The 24,808-nt window shown below is 39.5% G+C and overlaps 1 pseudogene; it reads right to left on the bottom strand.

The window, feature by feature from the left end:
- Window positions 1-24,048: 24,048 nt before the first annotated feature.
- Window positions 24,049-24,200, bottom strand: LOC117284691 (annotated as a pseudogene).
- Between the last annotated feature and the right edge of the window lie 608 nt (window positions 24,201-24,808).

The following is a 24,808-nucleotide window of genomic DNA, read 5'->3' as shown; positions in this document are numbered from 1 at the left end:
TATTTTATTTTTTTACTTTGAAATAGAGTCTCAGTGAGTTGTCCAGGCTGGGCTCCAATTTGCAATCCTCCTGCCTTAGTCCCCCAGAGTCCTGGGATCACAGGTGTGAACCACCACAGCCAGCTCCAGTCTTTCATTTTTGAGGGACTGATGATGTGTCAGGAATTGTTTGAGACCTTGACACTGTGTTCAGTGTAGCAGGTCTAGTCTTTGCCAGTGTGGAGTACCCAGGGTAGTGAAGGGGTCAACCAATCCTGACAACTGTATATTGGTTAATGATGGGACTTGTTCAGAGAAACATGTGGTTAGGCAATTTTTCATTGGGGGAACATCATTGATGTAATTATATAAATTAAGACAGCTAAAACATCATTAGGTGATATAATGATTTGGGAACACTGTCCTAGATACATACAATTTGTTGTTTACTGAAATGTTGCTATGCAGTACATGATTATACACACTTATCAAAGTGACTAGAACTGAGACACAGAAGAGCATATGTGAACTTGAGTCACTGATCCACAGAAAAGCAGCACAGCATGGTGAGGTGGAGGAAGGTGACATAGATGTCCTGGCTGTTAAAGGGTCTTTAAAAGCCTGACTTCATGTTTCTGGGTAAGTAATCAGGTCAGGGCTGATGAGGAGTGAATTAGCATGTGTCAAGCATTGAAGAGTGATTAGCACATTATATTCATGTGATTAAAAAACAATCATGCAGGGTCAGGTATTTAGCTCAGTGGCATTGCACCTGCCTTGAAAGTGCTAGGTCTTGAGTTCAATTTCTGGTACCAGAAAAAAAAACAATTACCAATATATGTAAGGGCCAGTTCCCACTTTTATTTTTATACACCACATACAAATATCCTTCCTCTAGGGCTGGGGGAAAAATATCTTTCTTATATAAAGGGGATACATCTCCCTGTCTGATGTGCTGAGGAGCATTGAATGAGATAATGTGCATTAATTGCAAAGCACAATACTGCATTCACAAAATCATTATTATCATTGTTACCTTCAAAACAATCTTAGTAAATGATTAATTCTTCTTTAGTATTCCATTCAAGGAAATAGTGCTAGGTGCCCTCACACCTAACATCAGAGGAGGAACTGTGAGTAGAAATACTACAAGCCCCACCTTCTCCCTCTCCCCAGCCTCATGCAAGAGCCCTTAACATCCCCCAGAGCGTGGGCCCATCTCCATCACCCTGGGCCTAGCCTTCCACAGGACTCATTTGGGGCTGTTTTTACACTTGACCTTAGCCAAAAGGCCGAGAAGCAATTTTGAGGGGCTGTTTTTGACGGATGTAGGCGCAAGAGTATGTTACTTAGTCGAAGGCTCCAAGGATCTCCATTACCCCTCTTCTCTGCCTACCACTACTCCCACCCCTAAAAAGCCCACAAGTAACAAATATGATTGGTGAATTGGGTCCACAGACTTAAAATATCACCTCATAGTGTAAGAAAAGCAATATACTGGGTACATGACAGGTGTGATCAGCATAATCAGCCCTAAATTATTCTGTCCAACAAAACTGTTAAAGATATTTGGCTGCAATCCCTTAGACAAGTTTCATTCCATTAATGCCCCTTTAAACATTATTGGTGCTTACTGAAAGTCTTTATAAAGAGGTAGTTGCTTTCATTTATCATTTAGAATAAATGTACTCCTAATAAGCTTATGAGGTTATTTATAATAAGCTTTTAAACATTACATATCTCTGCTTCTGTGCTCACGTAGTAGTCCAGAGGGGAGGGGATGAAGCAGTAGCATATGGAAGGTGAATCCCTAACCACCATGGGATGATAATCATAACTGATTAATCTTAATTCAACAAGAAAACAGTAATCTATTCTCAGCTCAGGAGCTGGAGAGTTTGGCCAGAGCAGTTCCCTCAAATGTTTTTGAGTTTGCTTCTGTTCTGCTACTGTGAAAAAGTGGTAGATACTGGTGCAAATAGATTTCCATTTTTTGTAAGCACTCTTTGTATAAAAGGCAAAACAAGTATTTGTTTAATGAATAATGATTGATCTTTTAATCCTCTGCCTCCAGAAATGTTCAGCAAGGGTCCTGTTACTCCCTGGCTGTCAGGGTTGGTGTCCCACATCCACCTCCAAGCCACCCACACTTAGAGCCTGCAAAGGAGAAGAAGCTGCCTTTGCCATCAGTTCTAGTCTGTCCCATTTTGATTTTGATATTTAAAAGAAGAAGAATGAATTCTCCCCCTCTGAGGAAGACTGGATCCCCATTCTGTCCATCCCCAGTATCACTTTCCCATTTCTACATACAGGGCACTGTGCTAATTGCAAGCCCTATCATTTAAACTCATGCTGTCATAACTTGCTTTATTGTTTCTTGTTCTCAGCTCCTCAGAAGCCAAGCAGTGTAGAATGGTGGACAGTGTGGTGGCAGTAAGGCTTTGTCACGTAAGTGATAGGCCCCACCTAGGTCACCTCTAAAGCCCCTCCCTGCCAAAGGTCCCAATTCACAAGTCATCCATGTCTGAGGTTGTTGGCTGGGTGCCTCATTTGTACAGAGGAGAGGAATTCCACAAGCTCAGTAATAGAAGCAGCTCAGCTCACAGGCCCTGTTTCCTCTCAGGGTAGAAACTCAGGTTTCACCAGTATGACTAACTCAGCTTCACCACCAGCTTCAACTCTTGTTTTAGAAGAACACTTCAGTTTTTTTCTCCTTTTTCCAGTGGGATCTTGGTGGAGGGAAGCCTCTTTAATATTTTCCTGTGTGTGGCAGGTGTGAGGGAGGTTGTGTCTGTTCTGTAGTTGTCATTGGCCTCCAGTGAGTTGGGATCTGTTCCTTGGGTCTAGAGTGAAGCCCTAGGTCTCTGTCGATGGCAGGGTTTCTCCTAGTTGTGATGTCCTGCATCCCGAGCTGTCAGGGATGCTGACAAATTCAGGAATGAACCCTTGTCATATTGATCAAATGTGGGGCTTCACTATGGCACTAGGAGCCTTCCCTTATGCACAGGCGCATCCTCCAAACATATCTGAGTTCTCCAGTAGGTCTTGCTTTGCTAAAATACACTTCACCTTTGTCAGCGTCTGAACCTCATGCCTCATTCCCTCCAGTCCTCCTCTGACCCATAACTGGCTCCATTCAACCAAGCTGGGATAGAAAATAGTTTTTATATAATCTTGAACCCTTTTCTAACTAATTTGTTTATGGTATAATTTGTTTACAGCATAACACAGCCATGAGAGTGAGAATGTGAAGCCATTCGAGAATATGAAGAACAGGATAGCTCATTCTCAAAGGAACTTATAAAAACTTTTATTTAACACATAATATTATGCATTCATGAGGTAGTATGACTTTGACACAGAAATACAATGTGCAAAGATCAACTCTAGGTAGTTAACATATCTATTATCTCAAAAAAGAAAGATTATTTAACAGGTAAAATACAAACACATAAAAAAAGAGATAAACTATATTGACATATGCAAGCTCAAAGATTACAAAGGAGCAAATGAGTGGAATTAATCTGGGTTGGGAGAAGAGAGTAGGGATTCATTTGGGCGTTGGAAGAGAAAGGTTTCCTGGGCCTTAGAGGTGATTCAAATGAATTTCCATGGGTTGCTGGAAGTTGAGTGTGAAATTCAATGGACTGGGCCCACTGATTGAAGAGAGAAACAGAAAATACTCTTACCCAGAGCCAAGCTGCTGAGGGAGGGTAAAGGCAAAGATGGAAGCTGTGGAGAAGCAGCTGGAAAAATCTTGAGTACTCAGGGTTGACTATGATTAGGGAGCTGCCTGGCGTAATAACATGGCTAAGCAGGGGAAATGGTTACAGATAGTTCAAGGCCACTCCCTCCACTGTGAGGAACAGAGATGATATGAAGTGTGATATTGCAGCTGCAAAGCCCCCAGGAGCTAGTCAAGAGATTTTGCATGGGATTCTGGGGAAAGGGAAGTATGGGCAGACAGAGACAGGCGTGGAGAAGGTGGTTGCTGTCTTTGGCAGCTTATGGCATGTGTTGAAAACTGGAGAGGTGGCACAGATTACCCAGGCTTCAGACTTGCGGAAGTGATAGGACACATCTCAGCTGAGCCCAGGACAGGGAAGTTGAGCAACAGAGAAGATTAGGTCAGGGAAGGGTGGGGAGTGTGAGGTCTCAGAGCTACTTAGCCTCAGTGGGTGATGTCCTAGAGCCCTTGATACGTGACTTACAGTAGAGGGAAGGCCAGGGTGTGCATGGGGGTAGGAGGGTGCTGGGAGGCAATCACGCACCAGATGAGGTCAATGGAGGAGTAAGGAGCAGATAAATATTCCACACAGAAATGTATGTCATTGAAGGAACTTGTCAGCCCTTGGACCCTCCATCTCTGATCTTAGAATATTGAGGACAGAACCAGGATACCACTATCTCATTTCACTTTCATTTTATGTATAATGTGATATTTGCGTATCTTTGATTTAAAGCACTGACAAAGTAGCCAGGCTTACTAACATAAAAAGAGCATGAAATGTTAGATCTGTAAAGTAAATGTGCTGTATCCATACAATGGAATATTATTGAGCCTTTAAAAGGAAGGAAATTCTGACACATGCTACAACATGAATGAGCCGAGAGGACATTATGCAGGTGAAATGTCACAGAAGGATAAACACTGTGTAAGTCCATTCATCTGAGGCACCTAAAGCAGTCAAAATTACAGAGATGGGAAGTAAAAATTGTGTTGGCAGGAGCTGGGGGAAAGGGAATGAAGATATTTAATGGGTACACACTTTTAATTTGGGATGATGAAAAAGTTCTGGGGGATTGTTGCACCTTCATGAGTATATAGTTAACACTACTACATATGTACTTAATGCTTCAGATGGTACATTTTGTGTTATGTGTTTTTTCCTGAAAAAACATTTTTTTAACTAAGATCTGGTCCTAGTGACTTATGGATTGGACCTTGCACATGTCAACCAATTCTTAGAGTCTTAGTTTCCTCATCTGTAAAATGGAAAGAGGATACATGCTCAGAGAGATGAGCTCATCTGAAGATTAAATAAAAACATATACATATGTGAAGCTCCAAACATACTACTGAGCACATGGAAATTATTCATATTTTAGTTAAATTACATCCCCTAAGTTTAGTTCTCGTATCGTCAGATTTGAATGACTTTCTTTTAAGGACCTAGACCAGTGGTGGTGAACCTCTGGCATTTGTGCTGCAATGAGCTGATTGTTATCAATGAAAGCTCTAAAAGGATTGCCATTGCTGACCTAGAACTATCTGGGCCTTTAGCAGCATATCTTAGTGCAGCCCATATAATTCTGAGGATTTAATGGTTCAGAGTAATACCTCTGAGCTGCTACACTCAATTTGTGACAGGGCTATGCTAGAGGTACCCCTAGCATTCCTGCTTTTGATGAGAGGAGGCTCCCAAATAAGTTGCTCTTATCAAAAGAGCTGAATATAGTCTCTTTTGACCAAATAAATTAGGAAGAAGTCAATTACAACTGGCTAGAATACTGGGTCCTCAGACTCATTTGCAAGGTCTCAAAAATATAGAGAAGCCTTTTATAAAATGCTGATGTTACAGCCACAGGGATTTTGGTGAGTCTCTGGAGAAAAGGAACATTCCTTAGAAATATGATTGCTAAATATTTGGTGCACTAAGTGAAACTAGAGCAGGTCCCAAAGTAGATATAGAGCAGTTACTGCAAATATATGACAAGATCAAAGCAGAATATGCTAGGAGAATCACCGAAACTTGGAGACCCAAGATGTAGAGGAATTCTGATCAGACAGAGCAGAGAACATTCTCTTAACTACTTCCTTGGCTAAGAATTTTTCTTATTCCATAGCAAGAAGTTAGCAGTTTAGGCCAAAGTGCCTTTTTATATCATGTACCGTTTGTTTCATAAAACCATAATTAACTTGAAATAACTGGATTGGTCTTATTTCATATCATGGGTTAAAACACTTTCAATGCTTTCTTTGTTATCTTCAGAAAGGACAGGCTCCAGCTATTATTATAGCAAGATACCTGCACAGGGTGGACCCCTTCTGACTAGTATAGTTCAAGTCTTGGTGCCCAGAGTTTCCAGGTAAGCAGCAACCCTCGTACAATGTTGTCTGGGTGTGCGGCATGTGTAACAATAGTGCACCACACCCAGAAAGACAATATGCCAAAATATGAAAATATCCTACTCAGCCACTGTCACGTAGAACACGCATGGCCTGGCACAAGCCAGTCCCTCTTAAGATGTCAGAGCCCTTGCCAGGGTCAGTCACAGGCTGACTTGACCTTGTGTTGTTTTCAACTTTCTTTGTCTGTCTTCTCCAGGTATCCCATGGTCCTTCCCTGCCTTGGGTGACACCGTGGCAGTGGGAATGGAGCAAGGGGCTCTGGCATAAGGCAAAGTAGAGTCGAAATCCCATCCCTACTCCCTCTAATGGCTGTGCAAGCTGATCATATCACTCAATCTTTCTGAGTCTCAGAAAATCCAAGAAGCTACCTCAAGTCAAAGGAAAGAAAATATGACATAGATAAAGAGTCACCAACGCTCCCTGGTCCATTTTGAGCCACTCCCTAAATGCCAGTTACTCCTCTTACCTCTTCTAATCTCATTTTCCCCTAATTCAGATTCTTGCTTCATTCATTTTAATTCTAGGAGCTTGCTCTTAGGCCCTAACCTCTTTTTCTGATGAACTCCCTCATTCCCAGACACTCCCATTCTCACATATGTGTAACACCTCACATGCTTACAAAAACTTCTTCCTTTACACACCTTCTCCCCTCATCCAGGATTTTCACCCTCTGAAAGAAAACAGACTGGCTTCTTAATTTTATGCTTGTTCCAAATGACTTAAAAGTAGATAAGTAGATTGTTGATATTTCAGTCTTGTCTAGTCTGGCTCTTACCAGGACAAGGGTCTTTTTCATTGTATTTTTTAGGGCTAACATATCTGGTCTATAGGGCGGGCAGGATCGTTTGTTTTGTGTTCCCATCTCTGTTGTGTGTGTGAGGGGAAAGGCACGTGTGTTTGCTTGAACGTGTCTGTTTGTCGGTCTTCAATGCCAGTACCCCTTTTTAATCTGGACCCTGCCTGCTATTTGTTGTCAGTGGCCCAGCAGGACAGTTCAGCCCCTACGTGCACTATGTCCAGCTGCCCCTTCCACCTCTGCATCCTGCTTGGGAACTTTCTCCTACGTAGACTCTGCTAATTAACTCGACCTGAACCCTGGTTTCCACAGCTACGTGTTCAAGTGAAGGAGCTGTGGGGACGACAAGGATCTCCCTGCTTCCTGCCCAAGGAAGATCAGTCTCTCCTTCCCCCTTTAACTGCAGTCAACTTCCTCTGGGAAGCGGGCGTTCCTTAGAATATGTCAGAAGTCACGGTTAAATATTGGATTTTTTTCCCTTTTACTAGAGAAGTTGAAGCATTTTAAGATGTGTTGAAAAACAGGCACTTTCCCCACGTAATTGTGTCTGGCTCACAGTGACTCCTGCTAATTTAAAATGGTCCTGTGGTTGGCAGTGGTTTCCCCTCATCAATACCCCTGAGGCCCATGCAGCCTGCAAAGCTTATTTGTCCTCTCTCATGCTGAACACCAGAATGTCACTGGTTTTGTCCGAGGTTTTCCCTAACCCTTAGAATCACAAGATGGGCTATTGGTCCCCTGCCATCAGAACTTCAGAATGAGTCTGGATAAGACCCGGGAGCTGCAGGTAGCTTTGGGAGGCTCCACAGGATGCCCCTGTGCTTTCTCCATGGACGTCTCTGCATACATGTGGTTGCTGTTTTTGTTTTGGCTAATTTTGATTTTCTTTAATGCCCTCATGGTTGAAAGAAAGCACAGTTTTTAAAAAATGATCTAATCTCTCTCTGATGTGATTTTGTGGGAAATCAAGAGCCTCCTAAGAGCTCAGAGTCAGAGTTGTGCTGGCAAAAATGATTTTGGGTTAGGAATCCTCTGCCCTGTGTTTAATGGCCATTTGAGTATTTTATGATTTGGACTTTGGTTCCTCATCCAGAAAAATGGGAGTTACTGTAGATTGGCAACTAGACTTAACTAAAAGATAAATGTAAAAGCTATTTCAGTGAAAAGGACTGTAGTGTTGTTACGCTGATGATAGGTAATATCATATAGGTAATCCTTCTGTGAGAATATCTAGTCCCCACGAAACCTCTGAGGTGGGTGCTCTTATCCCTGCTTAACTGAAAGAAGTCAAAGGTCAGGGAAATGCTGCCACACACAGGAGTGCTGCTTCCTCAGCCAGACGCTAGATGCTTTGCCCTTAACCAGCATCCTATTGGTGGCAGTTACCTCTGTATTGACTTTTATAAATTATAAATTGCAAAACCAACTTCTAATCCTTGTGGAAAAAAGTCTATGCAACAATAGGCCCACCCCCATCAAAAGGGGTGGGCAGATTGAGGAGCATCCATTCAGACTTTCTTCCATGCATGCACCCCAGGACTGTTTGTTTAAACAAAATTTAGATCAGATTGTACACTATGCATTGTTCTGCACTGACAGTTATGTCTTTGTTTTTAGCTGAAAGAGTGTGGGATGCTAAGTGCAGCTCTAGGCCTCAGAGCCCTGTTCAACTCTATCCCTCCAATCCTTGGCTGTGTGTCTTTGGGCAAATTACTAATGACTGTGAATCTCATCTTTAAAGTAGGTCCCATTCTATTTACCTGCCAATGTTCTGAAGATTAGAAGTGACAGATATAAAATATCCAGCACACACTAAGTAGTGAACAGAGTTATAATGCCTAGCAAACTATTTAAATTCGAGTGTATTCTTCCTTTTTGAACTGTAAAAATATTAAATTTTTCTCCTCCCCACCAGGGCTGTAGCTCAGCAGTTCAGCACCTGTCTGGCAAGCACAGGGCCCTAAGTTCAATTCCCAGTACCAAAAAAGCTTATAACACAAAACCTGGGGAGATTTAGCTCAGTGGTGCTGCTGCCTTCCTTGAAAGCAAAAGGTCCCGAGTTCGATCCCTGGTACCAAAAACAAAAAACAAAATCCAAACCCAGCTACAGTGCAGGGCAACTACTTTTGGGAGATAGCATCAGTGTTATTTTAAAATTTTTACTTTATTTTAATTAATACATAATATTCATACATATTTATCAAGTATAGTCTGTTTCCATATGTATATTCTTTAAACTTTTATTTTTATTCATATGTATTAATTATACATTTTAATGAGTATTTTACAGCTTCTTTTACACATCAATCCTTGGCTAAATCTCCCCGTATGATCACAGAATTCTGACAAGCTGGAGTGTGGGATGCCTAACCCTAACCCTAACCCTAACATGAGATTCTCCACACTTTTGAGAAATAAACAATACAAGCAAGAATGCAATGTATTTTATTAGTTGAATGTGTTTGAATTAATAAGAGTTTATTACCTGTTCCTTTTTGATGTATAATTAATATTTAAAACATACGTATAATGACAGAAGGTACGTAAAAATAAATCACGAGTCCGATAAATTATGAAATACAATATCATAAAAGTGTACTTCACTATATACTTATGAAAATTTAAAGAAGAAAACAATTCACTCACAATCCTATCTTAATGTATGCATATATTTATATATTGATATGTTTTTGCATACAAAGTTTTGCTAGTGTGCTAGCATACTTGTATTCCTGTTTTTCTATAAATATACTTTAAAATAATTTCATATAATTTTTCATTAGGGAATACATTTTGTTACAGAGAAGTTGGCTTCAGGCTCAGATCTTAGCAGCCAGAGGAACTTGCTGCTTCCTGGCTAAGTAGATTTGTATTCCTTGTTATTTTGATATATTCATTCAGATTGGATAATTCAAGGGAGTGTTTCTATGAGAGCAGGGATTGGCTAGAATCGGAAATGAAGGAAAGATAGTATTTCCACATGTACCTGTGAAAGTGGATTACAGTAATGTGTCCTCCATAGTGTAAGTCACACGTAAGACTGTCTTTATAGAATCTTTGGGAAAATGAATAAGCAACAGGCCACAGAGACTGCTTGAAGAGGGGACACAAGTGACTGGAGATGGGATTTACCTATGCCCTTCCCTTCCATATTCACAAGCAATTTGCTCAAAAAAAGGAAAAACAACAGTTAAAAATAATCTGTTTATAGTTTATAGTTTAATGCTAAAAACTACCCTGTACAGTCACTTCTCTGGAACAGGAGCTGTGTTTATACATGTTTTCTCATTTGCCTTATTTATACATTTACCTGTAATGATAATTATGAAAACAAACAGAGAGTTCTTGACTTCTGAAAGCTAACTGACACATCAGCCTACAAGCATGTGAGGGAACCAAGGATAAGCAGCAATTTGATGCCAGCCACAAGGCAGGTGTATTCGAAGGAAAACGTTTTGGGTAGGACATTCTTAGGGCAGGGTCTGAGGGAAATCACTGTTCTTACACAGAGATTCCAGGGAAGGAAGGCAGATGAAAGAGGATTTTCAAGGGGTGAGGAGACACCTGTGCCAGTGTGGAAGAGGAAGGATGGTCCAGACACAGTTTGGGAGGGTATTTAGGTAGATCAATACCATGGCTGACAGTGACTCATTTACATGGTGTCCCACAACAGACAGCCTTAGAGCGGGTCTCCTTGCCCAACCCTATGGGGCCTATAAGACGAGGAAATGGACACTACCATGTGTGCCTCCCATCCCAGTAGCTGCATGCCAGCTGGTGCCTTTGGTTAACTCCAATGCCATTGGAAAGTAGGCATGACCCCTTCAAGCAGGCCAGGCCTGCTAGGTGAAGGGCATGAGACAAAAGGAGAAATGGTCCATCATTAGAAGAAAGAAAGTTTGTGATGATGAACTCTTGGTAAGAAATGGGTTTAAACACCTGGTGTTAGAACTCTTCTATGGAAGCCATCCTGCCCAGCACATAATGCTCAGTCATAATAACAATGACCAAAAACTACACATGATGAAAAGAAATCTTTGATGCGAGATCCATTCATTTCTCCCAATGATCCCTGACCCATTTTCTGTACAAGTTAATGTGTATCAGTATCCTATAAAGAGTTAAATAGCCTTTTATGAGGCTGAAGGAAATGGTCTTGTCAAATTGCAACTTTAAACATGTAATGTTAGATATAATACAGGTGTTTCTAGAAGGCCTATGAGGTGCTAGATGATCTGGAAAAAGATATTCTTGAGATAATTACATTTCCATAGACCCTTTTCCTTATCCAACCCTTTTATGCCACCCTGACTGTGTGATTCCTTTCATGGAAGCTGCCTGCTTTCTCTCTTGACAGTGTACTCTGACCTGAATTACTCTTGTCTTTAACTTTACTTTTGTCTTGATAAATTCTTTTATCACCCATGACTGTTCATGTGCTATCTGGTGTGACAAAGACTTAGAATAAAATGCATATGCCCCACCCAAGTAACCCACCAATGACTATCTCTGTTCAGGTGCTAACGTAAGCATTTCCATGGAACTGTTAACAGCATGAGGAATGAAGGAGGGCAGCCATCCTTATTCACTACGTACCTTGTCATCTTTCATTAAATCTGTTTTCTAAAGGATTCATGCCATTTTGCTACAGGTAAATCCCATGAGGCTTGCCTCTTATTTATTTCCTTCACTTATTTTTACTCGCAGATATTTTATAACTTTGTTGTTTTTTTCTGGATTTTTTTTTCTCCCTTTACCCCACTGGACAGTGAGCTCTGTGAGTATGAGAACAGATCATACCGCTGAGTTAATGGCTGTCTTGAATACACTATGTCAGGCACATAGAATTTAACACATATGTGCTGAATTAAAGAATAAATGAAATAAAAGTAGAGAACAAATCAATAAATGAATAAATGGAATTAATATCCCTTACCTGAAAAGCTTAGGACCAGAAGAATTTCAGATTTTGTTTTTCTTTTTTTGGAGTATTTACATATACATAATAAGATACCCTGGGGATATCTTCAAGTATAAACATAGAATTCATGTATGTCTCATATATATCTCATGAACAGAGCCTAAAAATAATTATATACAACATTTTAAATGATTTTTAAAATTTTAAATTATTTTTGCCATGAAAATGCGTTTCTTGAACCATCAAACAGTGGCATGTTGAAACTCATAAAGTTTTAAATTTTGCAGCATTTTGGATGTTGGATTTTCAGATAAGCTCAATTTGTACTAATTTCTCCTGTTTCACTCTATTTCCTTGTGGCTTCTAATCTTAGCACTTAGGATCACTAAAACATTGTTATATATCTACTAAAAGACGATGTGTTCAGCAGGAAAGACACTAAGAGTAGAAAGCCATTCCCTCCTGCTATGCATGACCTGGTCCCTCCAGCCTCCTCTCTGTCCCTTTAGGACATCTACCCAAGCCAAAGCCCTTTCAGATCCAAAGGCATCATTCTCTTCCAAATCTTTCCATGTCTTCCTCCTGTCCCTGTCCCTGTCTGTGTCTTTGGCCCCCACATCTGTATTAAGCACCTTTCACGTAAGTCCATATCATACTTTATCTCTGATGCTTATTCTTAGTTCACTGGACTACAATTGAATACTTTATTATTCATTAATTTAACAAATGTGCATTAAGTATCCATGACGTGTTAGGTCCTAGGGATACAGCAATAAACAAAATGGATCAAATCCCTACCTTTTGGAGCTTACATTTTAATGGAGAGGGGTAAACAATTAACAGAGATCCATCTCTGTATGTTCCACATTAATAAGAGAAATGAAAGGGGAGGCCGATAGAGAAGAATGGAGGTGGGAAGGCAATCTCAGTAGTCAGGAAAGACGTCCTGGTAAGGGGACTTTTATTTAATCAGGCACTTGAAGGAATCAAGAGAACAAACCATGAAGCTCCCTGGGGACACAAGGTGTTGGACTATTCAGGAAGCATGGAAGAAGCTGATGTGGCTAGAGCAGGGAGATCACATCATCCTTTAATTCAGTCAGTAAGCTCCATACGTTCAGAGACTATGTCTAGTATTTCACTACATGTTTTACATGGATCACCTTTGCATGACTGTTATGGAGTCTAAGAGACAGTATCTCCATTTATATCTAGGGTATCTTGTCCAAGGTCACACAACTAATTTCAGAGACAAGCAATAAGTTAAGGTATCATGCTTTTGAATCATTCACTTGCCCCTTCATGCCTTTTCCCCCCAAGCATGTGCTTCCACTGAGTGACATCCTCTGCCATTTATTTATTTATTGTGTTAGGCCTCACTAAGCCTCCCCACCTGTCCCAGGGTAGTGAGGTGATGTTATTACTGAGGTATAGGCATGGAGGTGAATGAAAGTACAGAGAAGTTATTCAGGTTTAAGTTTCAGCCCCAACTCAGTAAATTTTCAAATAAAATGACAACTACCACCCCATATTTTTCTCTGGATTGGGATGAAGTCTATAGAAATGTGTGCAAGAACCAACTACTACAAAAAGGAAGACTTTGTCAAGGAATGACCTGTGAACATCAAAACTGACTGAAGAAAGTATATCTTACAGGAGAGAGCCTGGTAACAAAAGGCAGTTGTGTCTAACAAGGAAACACCCAGAAGTTTTTATGGAAAATGGTGGCAAAGTTCTGGAAAAATCCTGTCATGTTCTCTCTCCAAAGCACAGATGAGGCAAGGTGGTAGGTGCTCCCACTAGGGCGAGCACTAACAAGAGTTCAGAGTCACAGGGAGGACAGCAGCACCCACCTAGGGAATTAAGGTATGCCTCCAAAACCAGGAGCTATCAATTCATGAGTTGAGAATGTAGGAACACAAAGGAGATGTTTTGGCTGATAACAGCTTAAGCACCCAAGTCCTACAATGTGAATTAGGAAGGAAACATGGAACAGAAGTTTGTTAGATTGCTTTTTGTGGCATCTGACAAGATCAAAACCCTATTCAGAAGGTATATGGAATTTTCAAAGGCAACTAACTCAAACCTTGATAACTGCTAAAGTTCCCTGAGAATTCCTTTAAAAGGAACAACATGAGCCTTTCGCATCTCTATCTACTTCCCTCTGGAGATTCTCTAAAGAAGAAATCAAAGCCACTGAAGAAGGCAGGAAGTAGCCTTTATCCTGTGATCTCACCACATCCCACTTGGGGCTTTAGTGCCCAAAGGGAGGCCTCTTCCCTGAAATGATAAGAACGCCTTTCTTGAAGATCTGAGCAGTCTTTGGAGCTTCAGCTGGTCTTGTCAGCAGGATGTTGACTGCTTGAGCAGGGCGCTGAATCATAATCTCTAAGAGATTCTTGTGGCTAAAGCTGTGAAGAGTTGAAATAAATGCAAAACCATAAATGAACCCATCCACCACTCAAGGAAAATGGGTAGATTAGTAAAGATGACTGGCCAGTCCCTTATAGCATTACACAAGACTTTAATACCAGACTAATTATCCTTTCCTCCCCTTAATGTACCTTCTGGATTTGCTGTGAAAACACTGATACTTTTATTAGGAAAGGATGTGTGAACATCAAGCCCTCTGGGGAGATGAAACCCATTAAAATATACTGGGACTAAAGTAACACCCACCATGACAAACCATGAAAGGGAAAGAAAAGTATGATATCTGCTGAGATTTGGTCTGGATGCAGCACAATTAATTTCAGGATGTGACACCAGTAAAATAGAGCTGATTTCCAGAAAGCTACCTAGGTCACAGTGTGAACTTTGTGGATTTGAAGCACAATATTAGTGTGTGTGTGTGTGTGTGTGTGTGTGTGTGTGTGTGTGCGCGCGCGCTGAGGAAGAAATTGACAGGCAGTAGTTAATGTCTGGAAGATACATCTCATTTTAAAACAATATTCTCAGCTGGGCATGGAGGCACATGCCTGTAATCCCAGCACTCAGGAGGCTGAGGCAGGAGGATCGCTGTGAGTTCGAGACACCAGCCTGGCTAGATAGTAAGTTCCAGGTCAGTCTCAACTACATAGTGAGACCCTGTCTCAAAAAACAAAAAAACAAAATAAAACAATATTCTCTCTCTCCCTCCCTCCCTCTCTCTCTCTCTCTCTCTCTCTCTCTCTCTCTCTCTATCTGTTTCATTTTAATATTCTATTGTCCCTTGGCAGCAGAAAGAATATTGAACTGAGAGCTAGGAAGCCTGAGTCTCTGAATCTGGTTTTTGTTCTGCCACTAACTAGATGACCTCTAGCATTTCAAGTCAGGATTTTGGAGCCCATACCATCCCGTGTCTTGGGTTAAACATACTGGGACATAAAAAAATAAAAAATTCAATTTTTATAAATTGAGAAGACTGGCTGGTTTTTAAAAGGAGCATAGCCATGGATTTGGCTCAGTGGTGCAGCCACATGCCTCACAAGCACAAGGTCCTGAGTTTGATCCCCGGTAGAAAAACAAACAAGCCAAAAATTGCCAACATCAAGAGCATAAGAGAAAGGTACAAAGTACAGTGGTACCTCAGTTCATAAACTTAATTCATTTCATGATTCTGGGAAAGATGGTTATGGTCTTGTTTGTCACCTGATGAAGAGTTTGCTAACAGAAGCAAAATGTTGCCAAACACTTCTGTTTATGAACCAAACAGGTATTACTGTATTTTATTCTAAAAGTACAAAGTATTAATATAATAGCAGTGAGATTAATTTCAACTACCAACATACTTAATAGGCATATCGGAAGGGCATTCTAGGTGGAGAAAATAGCATTATAAAAAATGGAATCACAATAAGGTATCATTTTACACCTATTAGGATGACTAATATAAAAAAAGACCAAGTTTAGAAAGAATGTGCACAAAATGGAACCTTGTGCCTTGTTGGTGGGAATGTTAAATGGGGCTAAGGAAAATTGGATGATGGCTTCTCAACAAATTAAAAATAGAACTATCATATGATCAGCAAATCTACTTTTGGGTATAAATCCAAAATGAATTAAAAGCAGAATCTGAAAGAGACATTTCCATATTCACATTCATGATAGGATTATTCACAATACCTACTACATGGCAGCAATTCAGGGTGTGTTGATAGATGATAAACAAAATGTGGAATATTATTAAGCCTTAAAGGAAAAAAATCTGACACATGATACAACCTTGATGACCTTTGGGGACATTAAGTAAAAGAAGCCAACCACACAAAAAGTAAATATGGCATGATTCCACTCATATGAGGCCCCTAGAGTTGTCAAATTCACAGAGACAGAGGTAGAATAGTAGTGGTCATGGGTTGAGATAATGAGGAGTTATCAGTTAGTGCATACAGTTTCACTTTTTCACGATAAAAGGAGTTCTGTGGATGGATGATGGTGACAACAGCATAACAATATGAATGTACTTGAAAATAGTTAAGATGGCAGTGGGGTGTGGCTCCTTGTGAAGCACTTGCCTACTACCTATGAGAGCCTATGTTAGATCCCTAGTAAAGGTAGGAGAAGGAGAAAGGAGAGAGGGAAGGAGGAAAGAAGATAAGAAAACGAATTTTTAGATTATGTGTATTTTAACACAATAACGAAAAGAAAAAAGACTGTAAATTCAGCAGAAATGAAAGTCGGGTGTTAAGAGATGGAGGGAAGGGGATGGAGGGAAGGAGAAGGGGACATATATAGAATTAAGATGTGTTATGCACATGTACCAACTCCCTATGATAAATATAATCATTATGTACTGCAAACATTCTACTTAAAAAAATTTAAAAACCCTCTTCAAGTTTAAAAGAAAAAGAAGGCCAAGTATAGTGGTACATGCCTATAATCTCAGCACCTGAAAGATTGAGGCAAGAGGATCATGAGTTCCAGGCCAGCCCAGGCTAACTAATGTGACCCTATGAAAGAGAGAGAAAGAAGGGGAGAGAGAAAGGCGGGAATTTAGGAGATAAGGGAAAATCAAGGCCATTCCAAAAGGTCTTAATTGAGCAGTGGTGTAGTCCAGATTAGCACAGCTGTAGGCAGATAGGGATCCACCCCAACTCCAGAGGCTGAAGTAAATCCACCCAGCCAAGGCCCACCAGAAAAGAGCTGCGGAGGCACACAAGCTTTAGTCAGAGGCCTGTCCTATATCATCGGTGAGTGCACACAGATCCCCGGAAGCAGCAGTGTGGTCTGCACCAGTGTGGCTGCAGGCAGATCCTAGCCAGGGAACCACTCTGACTCCAGAGGCTCTGGCAAACCTGCCCGGCCAAGGCCCACCCAGGACAGGGCTGCACAAACTTCAATCAGAGGCCCACCCCATAGCATTAGTGTTTTGAACCCATAAATTACCGTACTGATGAACAGCAGAGAAAAGGCCTCTTGGGGCCTTGCTGAGAATTGAAGACTACTGGGTGAGAAAAAGTTGTCTCAATAAAGACATAGCAGGCTGCATCTGTTGAAAAGAGAAGACGTGAAAACAAGTCCCAAAACCAGACTTCCAGATGACCTAAGGCAACCCCAAAAGCAAAAAAGATGAAACAATCTGATACGCAACCACCTGGACTCCTCAAACTGGCAAAAAAAAAAAAAAAAAAAAAGAAGATCTGGAAAAAATGAAGTCAGAAATAATTTCTCAGATAACAGCAGAGATTCTGCCCATAGTGTAGACACAGATTAAAAAAAAAAAATAAAGGAGCTGAGGAACATGATGGAATCCCAACATAGGAAACAAATAGAATCCATTAAACAGATGCAAACATATTTCCAGGAGAGTAAAAACATCATTGTAAGTTTATACAGCAGAAAAAGTCAATACAAAGATAGAATTTCAGATATAGAAGATAGGATTGCAATTAGTGACCAGGAAAAGAAAACTTTCTTTAAAATAGTAAGGGACTATTAGAAATCAGTCCAATAGCTGCTAGATGATGAAAAGAAGAATAATATAAGACTGACTGGAGTCAGTGAAGGAGAGAGTGCAGATGACATAAAAAAAACTTCACAGAAGTAATGGCAGAAAACTTTCCAAGTAGGGGAAAACAATTTGACATACAGATAAGTGAGGCATATAGGACTCAAACTAGCTGTGATTTAAAAAAAAACTACACATAGGAATATAATTGTTAAGATTCCAGAAATCCAACAGAAGAACAAAATTATATAAGCAGTCAGAGAAAAGAAACAAATCACATGCAAAGGAAAGCCCATCAGAATCACAGTAGACTTTTCAACACAATACCTCAAGGCAAGAAGAGCTTGGAGTGATCTATTGCAAGCCCTAAAGGAAAACAGCTTCCAACCCAGATCAGTGTATCCTGCAAAACTCTCTTGCAAAATTGATGAAGAAATAAGATACTTTCAAAACAAAGAGCATCTACCAAGCCAGCACTCCAAAAAAAAATTAAATATCTTAGGAAATGACAACAAGGATGACAACCCCAGGAAGTCCAGCACAATGAATCCATCAGGCATGACAATAAATTGAATGCAAAGGGGTAGAATCCAACAAAAAGAAAAAGTCATGACAAGGATAAGTCAACACATATCAGTTATAACCATCAATGTTAATGGTCTCAATTGATCAATCAAAAGAAACTGATTGGCAGAGTGGGTCAAGAAGCAAGATCCAACAATATACTGCATACAAGAAACACACTTAATTCAAAAAGAAGCTCAAAGACCGAAAGTTAAAGGGTGGAAAACAGTACTCCATGCAACAGGAACCCCCCAAAAAGCAGGAGTATCTATCCTCTTTGCAAGTTATGTGGATGTCAAACCAACACTGATTAAGAGAGACAAAGAAGGACACTACATCCTTGTAAAGAGAACAATCCAAGACAAAGAGATGACAATCATAAATATATGCACCAAACAGTAGTGAGCCCAACTATATAAAACAAATACTAATGGGCATGAAAAGTCAAATAAGCACTAACACAATAGTAATGGGGGACCTCAGTACCCCACTGTACCAGATCAACTAGACAGAAAATAAACAACAAAATACTAGAACTCAATCAAACTCTAGAACAGATGAATTTAACGGATGTTTACAGAATGTTCCACCTACAAAATCAGAATACACATCCATTTCAGCTGCACATGGCTTGTTCTCCAGAATAGACCACATACTCACTCATACAACATGTCTAAGTAAGTGCAAAGTAACTGACGTGATCCCCTTTACATTATCATACCATAGTGCAATGAAATTAATTGGAGATCAATAGCAAAAGAAATCACAAGAATTTCACAAACACATGGAAAAAACACACTCCTGAATAACCAATGGGTCACAGAGGATATTAAAAGGGAAACCTGACAATTCCTACAATTAAATGACAATGACAATACAACATATTGGAATCTATGGGACACAATGAAAACAGTCTTATGAGGGAAATTCATAGCACTGAATGTGCATATTACAAAAACAGAGTTAGCACATTTAAGCAATGGAATGCTTAACCTCAAACTTCTAGCAAAAGCAGAGCAAGACAAACACAAAGCTCATACAAGGGAGGAAATTATAAAGATCAGAGCAGAAATCAACACAATGGAGATTAAAAGAATGATACAAAAAAAATCAATAAAGCCAAGAGTTGGTTCTTCTAAAAAAGAAAAAAACAAAATTGACAAACCTTTAGCCAACCTTATTAAAAAAGGAAAGAAAAGGCCCAAATCCACGCAATTAGGAATGAAAAGGGTGAAATTCCAACAGACCCAGCAGAAATCCAGAGGACCATCAATCCTTACTTCAAGAATCTCTACACCAATAAGATGGAAATACAGAAGAAATGGACAGATTCCTATATTTGTATGAATTCCCAAAGTTGAACGAAGATAACCTAAAATTCTTAAATGACCCAGTATTAATCAATGAAATTGAAAATATAATTAAAAATTTACCAACTAAGAAAACACTGGGCACTGATGGCTTCACTGCTGAATTCTACAAGACATTTAGAGAGAAACTAATGCCACTACTGTTTAAACTCTTCAATGAAATTGAAAGGGAAGCAATACTTCCAAATTCATTCCATTCCTGGAAGCAAGAATCACCTTGATCCCCAAAGCAGATAAAGACCCAACTGAAAAAGAGAACTATAGGCCAATCTCACTAATGAACATAGATGTAAAAATCCTTAATAACATACTGGCAAATAGAATGCAGAAGGTCATCAAGAAGATAATACACCCTGACCAAGTTGAATTTATCCCAGGGATGAAGGGATGGTTCAACATACACAAATCAATAAATGTAATACACTATATTAATAGAGCCAAAGACAAAAACCATATGATCATCTCAATAGATGCACAAAAAGCATTCAACAAAATCCAACAGTCATCATGATAAAAACCCTCCAGAAAATTGGAATAGATGGTCTCTACCTCAATTTGATAAAAGCCATCTATGAAAAACCAACAGCAAATATCATGCTAAATGGTCAAAAACTGAAATCCTTCATGTTAAAATCAGGAACAAGTATGTCTACTATCACCACTCCTGTTCAATATAGTTTTGGAAATATTAGCCATAGCAATTAGACAAGAAAAAGAAAAGGAATAAAGACAGGAAAGGAAGACGTCAAATTGTCAATATTTGCAGATGACATGATACTCTATATAGAAGACCCCAAAAACTCCACCAAAAGTCATCTAGACTCTGGATACAAGGTTAACACACAAAAATCTGTACACAGAAAACAGGCTCACTGAGAGATAAATAGCATCCAGAAAATTGAAATACCTAGGAATCAACCTAACAAAATCAAAGATCTCTCATCTGAAAACTACCGCACTCTGAAAAAAGGAGATTGATGAACATACAGAAAATGGAAAGACATTCCTTGCTTCTATGTAAGAAGAATCAACATAGTGAAAATGGCCATAAGTCCAAAACTGCTATATAGATTCAATGCAATTCCAATTGAAATACTAGCAGCATACTTCACAGACCTTGAGAAAACAATCCAAAAATTCATTTGGAAGAAGAAGAGACCTAGAATAGCAAAAGCCATTTTAGGCAGTAAAAAGAAGTCAGGGGGTATCACAATCCCCAACTTGAAAATATACTACAAAGCTACTGTGATAAAAACAGCATGGTACTGGCAAAGAAACAGACCTGAGGACCAGTGGAACAGATTAGAAGATGCAGAAACAAGTCCAGATGCACTCAGCTACCTCACCTTTGACAAAGAAGCCAATCATTCTTACTGGAGGAAAGATAGCCTCTTTAATAAATGGTTCTGGAAAAACTGCTTTTCAACTTGCCAAAGATTAAAACTAGACCTATATCTCTCACCATGTATTAAACTAAAATAAAAATGGATTAAAGATCTAAATATTAAAAGAGAAACACTAAACCAGCTTGAAGAGAGGCTATGTAGAACTCTTAAAGACATTCATGTAAGAAAAGATTTTATGAACAAAACCTCAGTTGCCCTTGAGCTAGCACAAACAATCAAGTGGAATATGTTCTTATTAAAAAGCTTCTACACAGCAAGAGAAATGACCAACAGTGTGAAGAGACATGGGAAAAAATTTTACCAGCTGTTACTCAGACAAAGCTGTTCCTCGAGAATATATAAAGAATTTTTAAAAAATCAGACCTCCCAAATTTAAAGACCCAACCCAAAAATGAGCATTTGAAATAAACAAACATTTCTCAGACAAAGAAGTGGAAATAGCAAATAAACATATGAAAACATTTTCAGTATCACTGGTCATTCGAGAAATGTAAATGAAAGCAAAGCTGTTATTACATTTTACCCCAGAAAGAATGGGTGCTATCACAAAATCAACCAATAACAAATGCTGGCAGGTATGTGAGGAAAGAGGAACACTGATCCACTGATGGCAGGATTGTAGACTGGTGCAACACTATGGAAACCAGTATGGAATTACCTCAAAGAACTAGGATTGGAGGTCCCATTTGACCCAGCTATTCACCAGCTGGGTATCTTCCCTAAAGAATTAAAGGAATCATACCATAGTGATATATGTGCACCCATGCTCATAGCAGTACAATTTGTAATTGCTAAAACTTGGAAGCAGCCCAATTGCCCATAAGTGGGAGACTGGATAAAGAAAATGTGGTTATTTTATAAAATGGAATACTACTCAGCCAAAAAAATGAGAAATTAGAGACACATAGTTCAATTGGAAAACAATGAAGTGATACTCTTAAGTGATATAAATAGGACACACATGTGTAAATACTGAATAGTTTCTCTAGTGTGAGAAACTGAAAGTGTAAATAAGGACTAAAAGGTACAATAGATAATGTGAAATAGGAAGGGACAAAGAGGAAGGGGTTATGGGAGGGGTGGGGAAGGAAAGAAGGGAATGGAATTAGTATGAGAAAATGAAAAATAATGGCATCAAAGTCTTTGTAGATAGGAAGGTGTGGAGGGGTTGAAGGGAGGGCAGGGGAATGGGGAAAAAAATAAGAACTAAGGTTGATTATGTAAAGGTACAAATCTCCAACAATGTATGTCATTGTATTGCATAGATTAAATGTAGTAATAAAATTAACAAAAACAAAAGAAAACAAACAAAAGAAGTTCTTGATTGTGAGCCAGGGCAAGCCAAATCTTTTGTCAAATAGTTTATGCCAGTGGTTGTGAACCTATGGCCTATGTGCCACAGTGGGCACACAGAGCCCTCTCTGTCAACACCCAGGTCACCTCAGATAAGGTTTGACAAGTTATTAGAATGCATACAACAGCAAAGATCACATTAACTGTGCAAAAGAATGTCAAATACAAACTCTTAACTTATAATAAAAAGATGTTTGTGGCATTAAAACCTGTTATTGCATTTTTCTTTCAAGACAAAAAGTTTTGATGTATGAGTTGTGTTTTTTAAACTAAAACCTCAGTATTCCAGTTAAATTGCAGTGTTGGCACTTTGTAATAAATAAGTGGATTTGGGGTTGCAGTTTGGTACCAGGTCTCTAAAGTGTTCGCTGGTCTATGCCAATGAAAAGGGAGGAGAAGAAAGGGAAAAAATCAAGATAGGCTATCTATGGGGAGAAATAACATTTTCTCAAAAAGTATGTGACAAACATCATAGTCATAGTTGGTGTCAGTACATTTATGCTATACATTATATGTGGTATGTTGGAAAATCCCCAGGGTCACTGGTACTTTGGGGCTGGAAGAGAGGCAGACAGATCCTTATTCCATTGAGAAAGTCTCTTAGTGCCCTGCTGTGCCAAGAAAGTGACTTTCTACGTGGATGTTTATCAGTTGAGCATCCAGAGGACACATCTGAAGTAGAATAGTTAAGAAAAAGCTGAATAAAGGACCTTCTACAGAGATGTGAGTGAGTCATAAGGGAAGCATAAGAACAAGAGCAGTGTTCTGGAATAACAGAGATTATCACCATCCCTAGACCTACAGGGGAGGGAGGGAAGAGGTTCCTGGCCCAGAAGGAGCAAGTTCCATGGCTCAGCAGTCCCTTAAACAATGGAGCATTGGTGCACTGATTCAGCCAGTCCTAGACAACCTAGGGAATGAGGGGAAAACCACCTGGAATTCACTCCTTCTCTCCAGTGTCTCTGTCAGGATTCCCCATCGGCCATGGTGTTCTGTGTCACCCAGTGGCTCGTTAACGTCAGCACACATCAGTATCTGCTGGAAGGCTCTATGAAACACAGATTTCTGGACCCCATTCCCAAGTTTCTGCTCCTGTGGGTCAAAGTGTGGCATTAGGGTTCCCAGGTGATCTGGGGAGCATTTGCTGAAAACCACTGATGTAGCCTACACAGCCTCCCAGCACAAAGAGTTGGAGAAAGATGGACAGCAGCAAACACAAACTATCTGATGAGCTGCAGGTGTTAGTACACTCTATATTAGCATCACAGCTTTTGAAGACCTCAGTTTTCTCATCTTTAACACAAGTCTTGTAAGATTCCTTCTTGCCCATTCCATGATTCCATCAACCCCAGGCTGTGGGATCTAAAGCCCCTCCTTTAAGAGACCACAAAGAGTGCACTTGCTTCTGTAGGTGAAGTTGTTACAATTACTGAAGACTGTTCATTGGTGTATGAAATTGTGCAATGCATTCATGTGGATGGATTCTTATTTTTTCTAATTGTTTTTCCTGTCAGACTTACAGCTTTTTGGAAAAGGGCAAACATTTGACTCTCCCAGAACATTTCTCCATAGATGAAAGAAAACATTCATCAGATAAACTATGTTCTAAAATAGAGAGGCCCTATTTAATTTATGTAAAATCAGATATCAATAAAATCATTTTATATGTTATAAGAGAATGCACCTAATTAACAAAAGGGCAGGGAGTTTATTCTACACTTGATCTTAGCCAAAAGGCCGAGAAGCAATTGGGAGTTTATTCTAACAATGCCTGAAAAGTTGCTATTCAGTACAGTTTATGAAATATTTTTCTCTTTTCAATAGCTCATTTTTAAAAAAACAAAAGACCTCAGTTCTCCTTCGAGTCTTGGGTGATGAGACGTCTGAATATGTTTGCATGCACCAAGGATTTACACACCTCTTCAGGGGTCTTTGTTTTAAGTTTCATATTTACAGTGATGTGGATGATCTATGGACATGATTGAAAAGATTTGGAAATTCTCTTGTTTCTTGGTTCCCATTTCTCTCCACTTGACTTTTTAAAAAGTTTTACATTCTTCTGCAATGGCTAGTGGAAAATAGCTCCCTTCACAAGCAATCATAAATTGAAATTTCCAGGAATCATGGAACATCTCCAGAACAATCATTTTGCTTTATCTTCAGGGTATTTGACCCAGAAATGTACACTGCTCTTAATTCATATACACTGCTCTTGATTCATATATTCATTCATTGACTTGTGTCTATGAAGTCAACCCTGATAATTTGGTCTGGAAGCAGCTCAGTGAATTTTGGGATGTAACAGTCATCCATAAGGATATGTGGCTTAAGGATACATCAGTTATTCTGTCATGGCC

The sequence above is a fragment of the Fukomys damarensis genome, unplaced genomic scaffold (assembly GCF_012274545.1).
Source record: "Fukomys damarensis isolate Sample0158 unplaced genomic scaffold, DMR_v1.0_HiC HiC_scaffold_38, whole genome shotgun sequence".
Classification (NCBI taxonomy): Eukaryota; Metazoa; Chordata; class Mammalia; order Rodentia; family Bathyergidae; genus Fukomys; species Fukomys damarensis.
The sequence above is the reverse complement of the archived record's forward strand: the minus strand, read 5'-3'. Positions and strand labels throughout refer to the sequence as shown.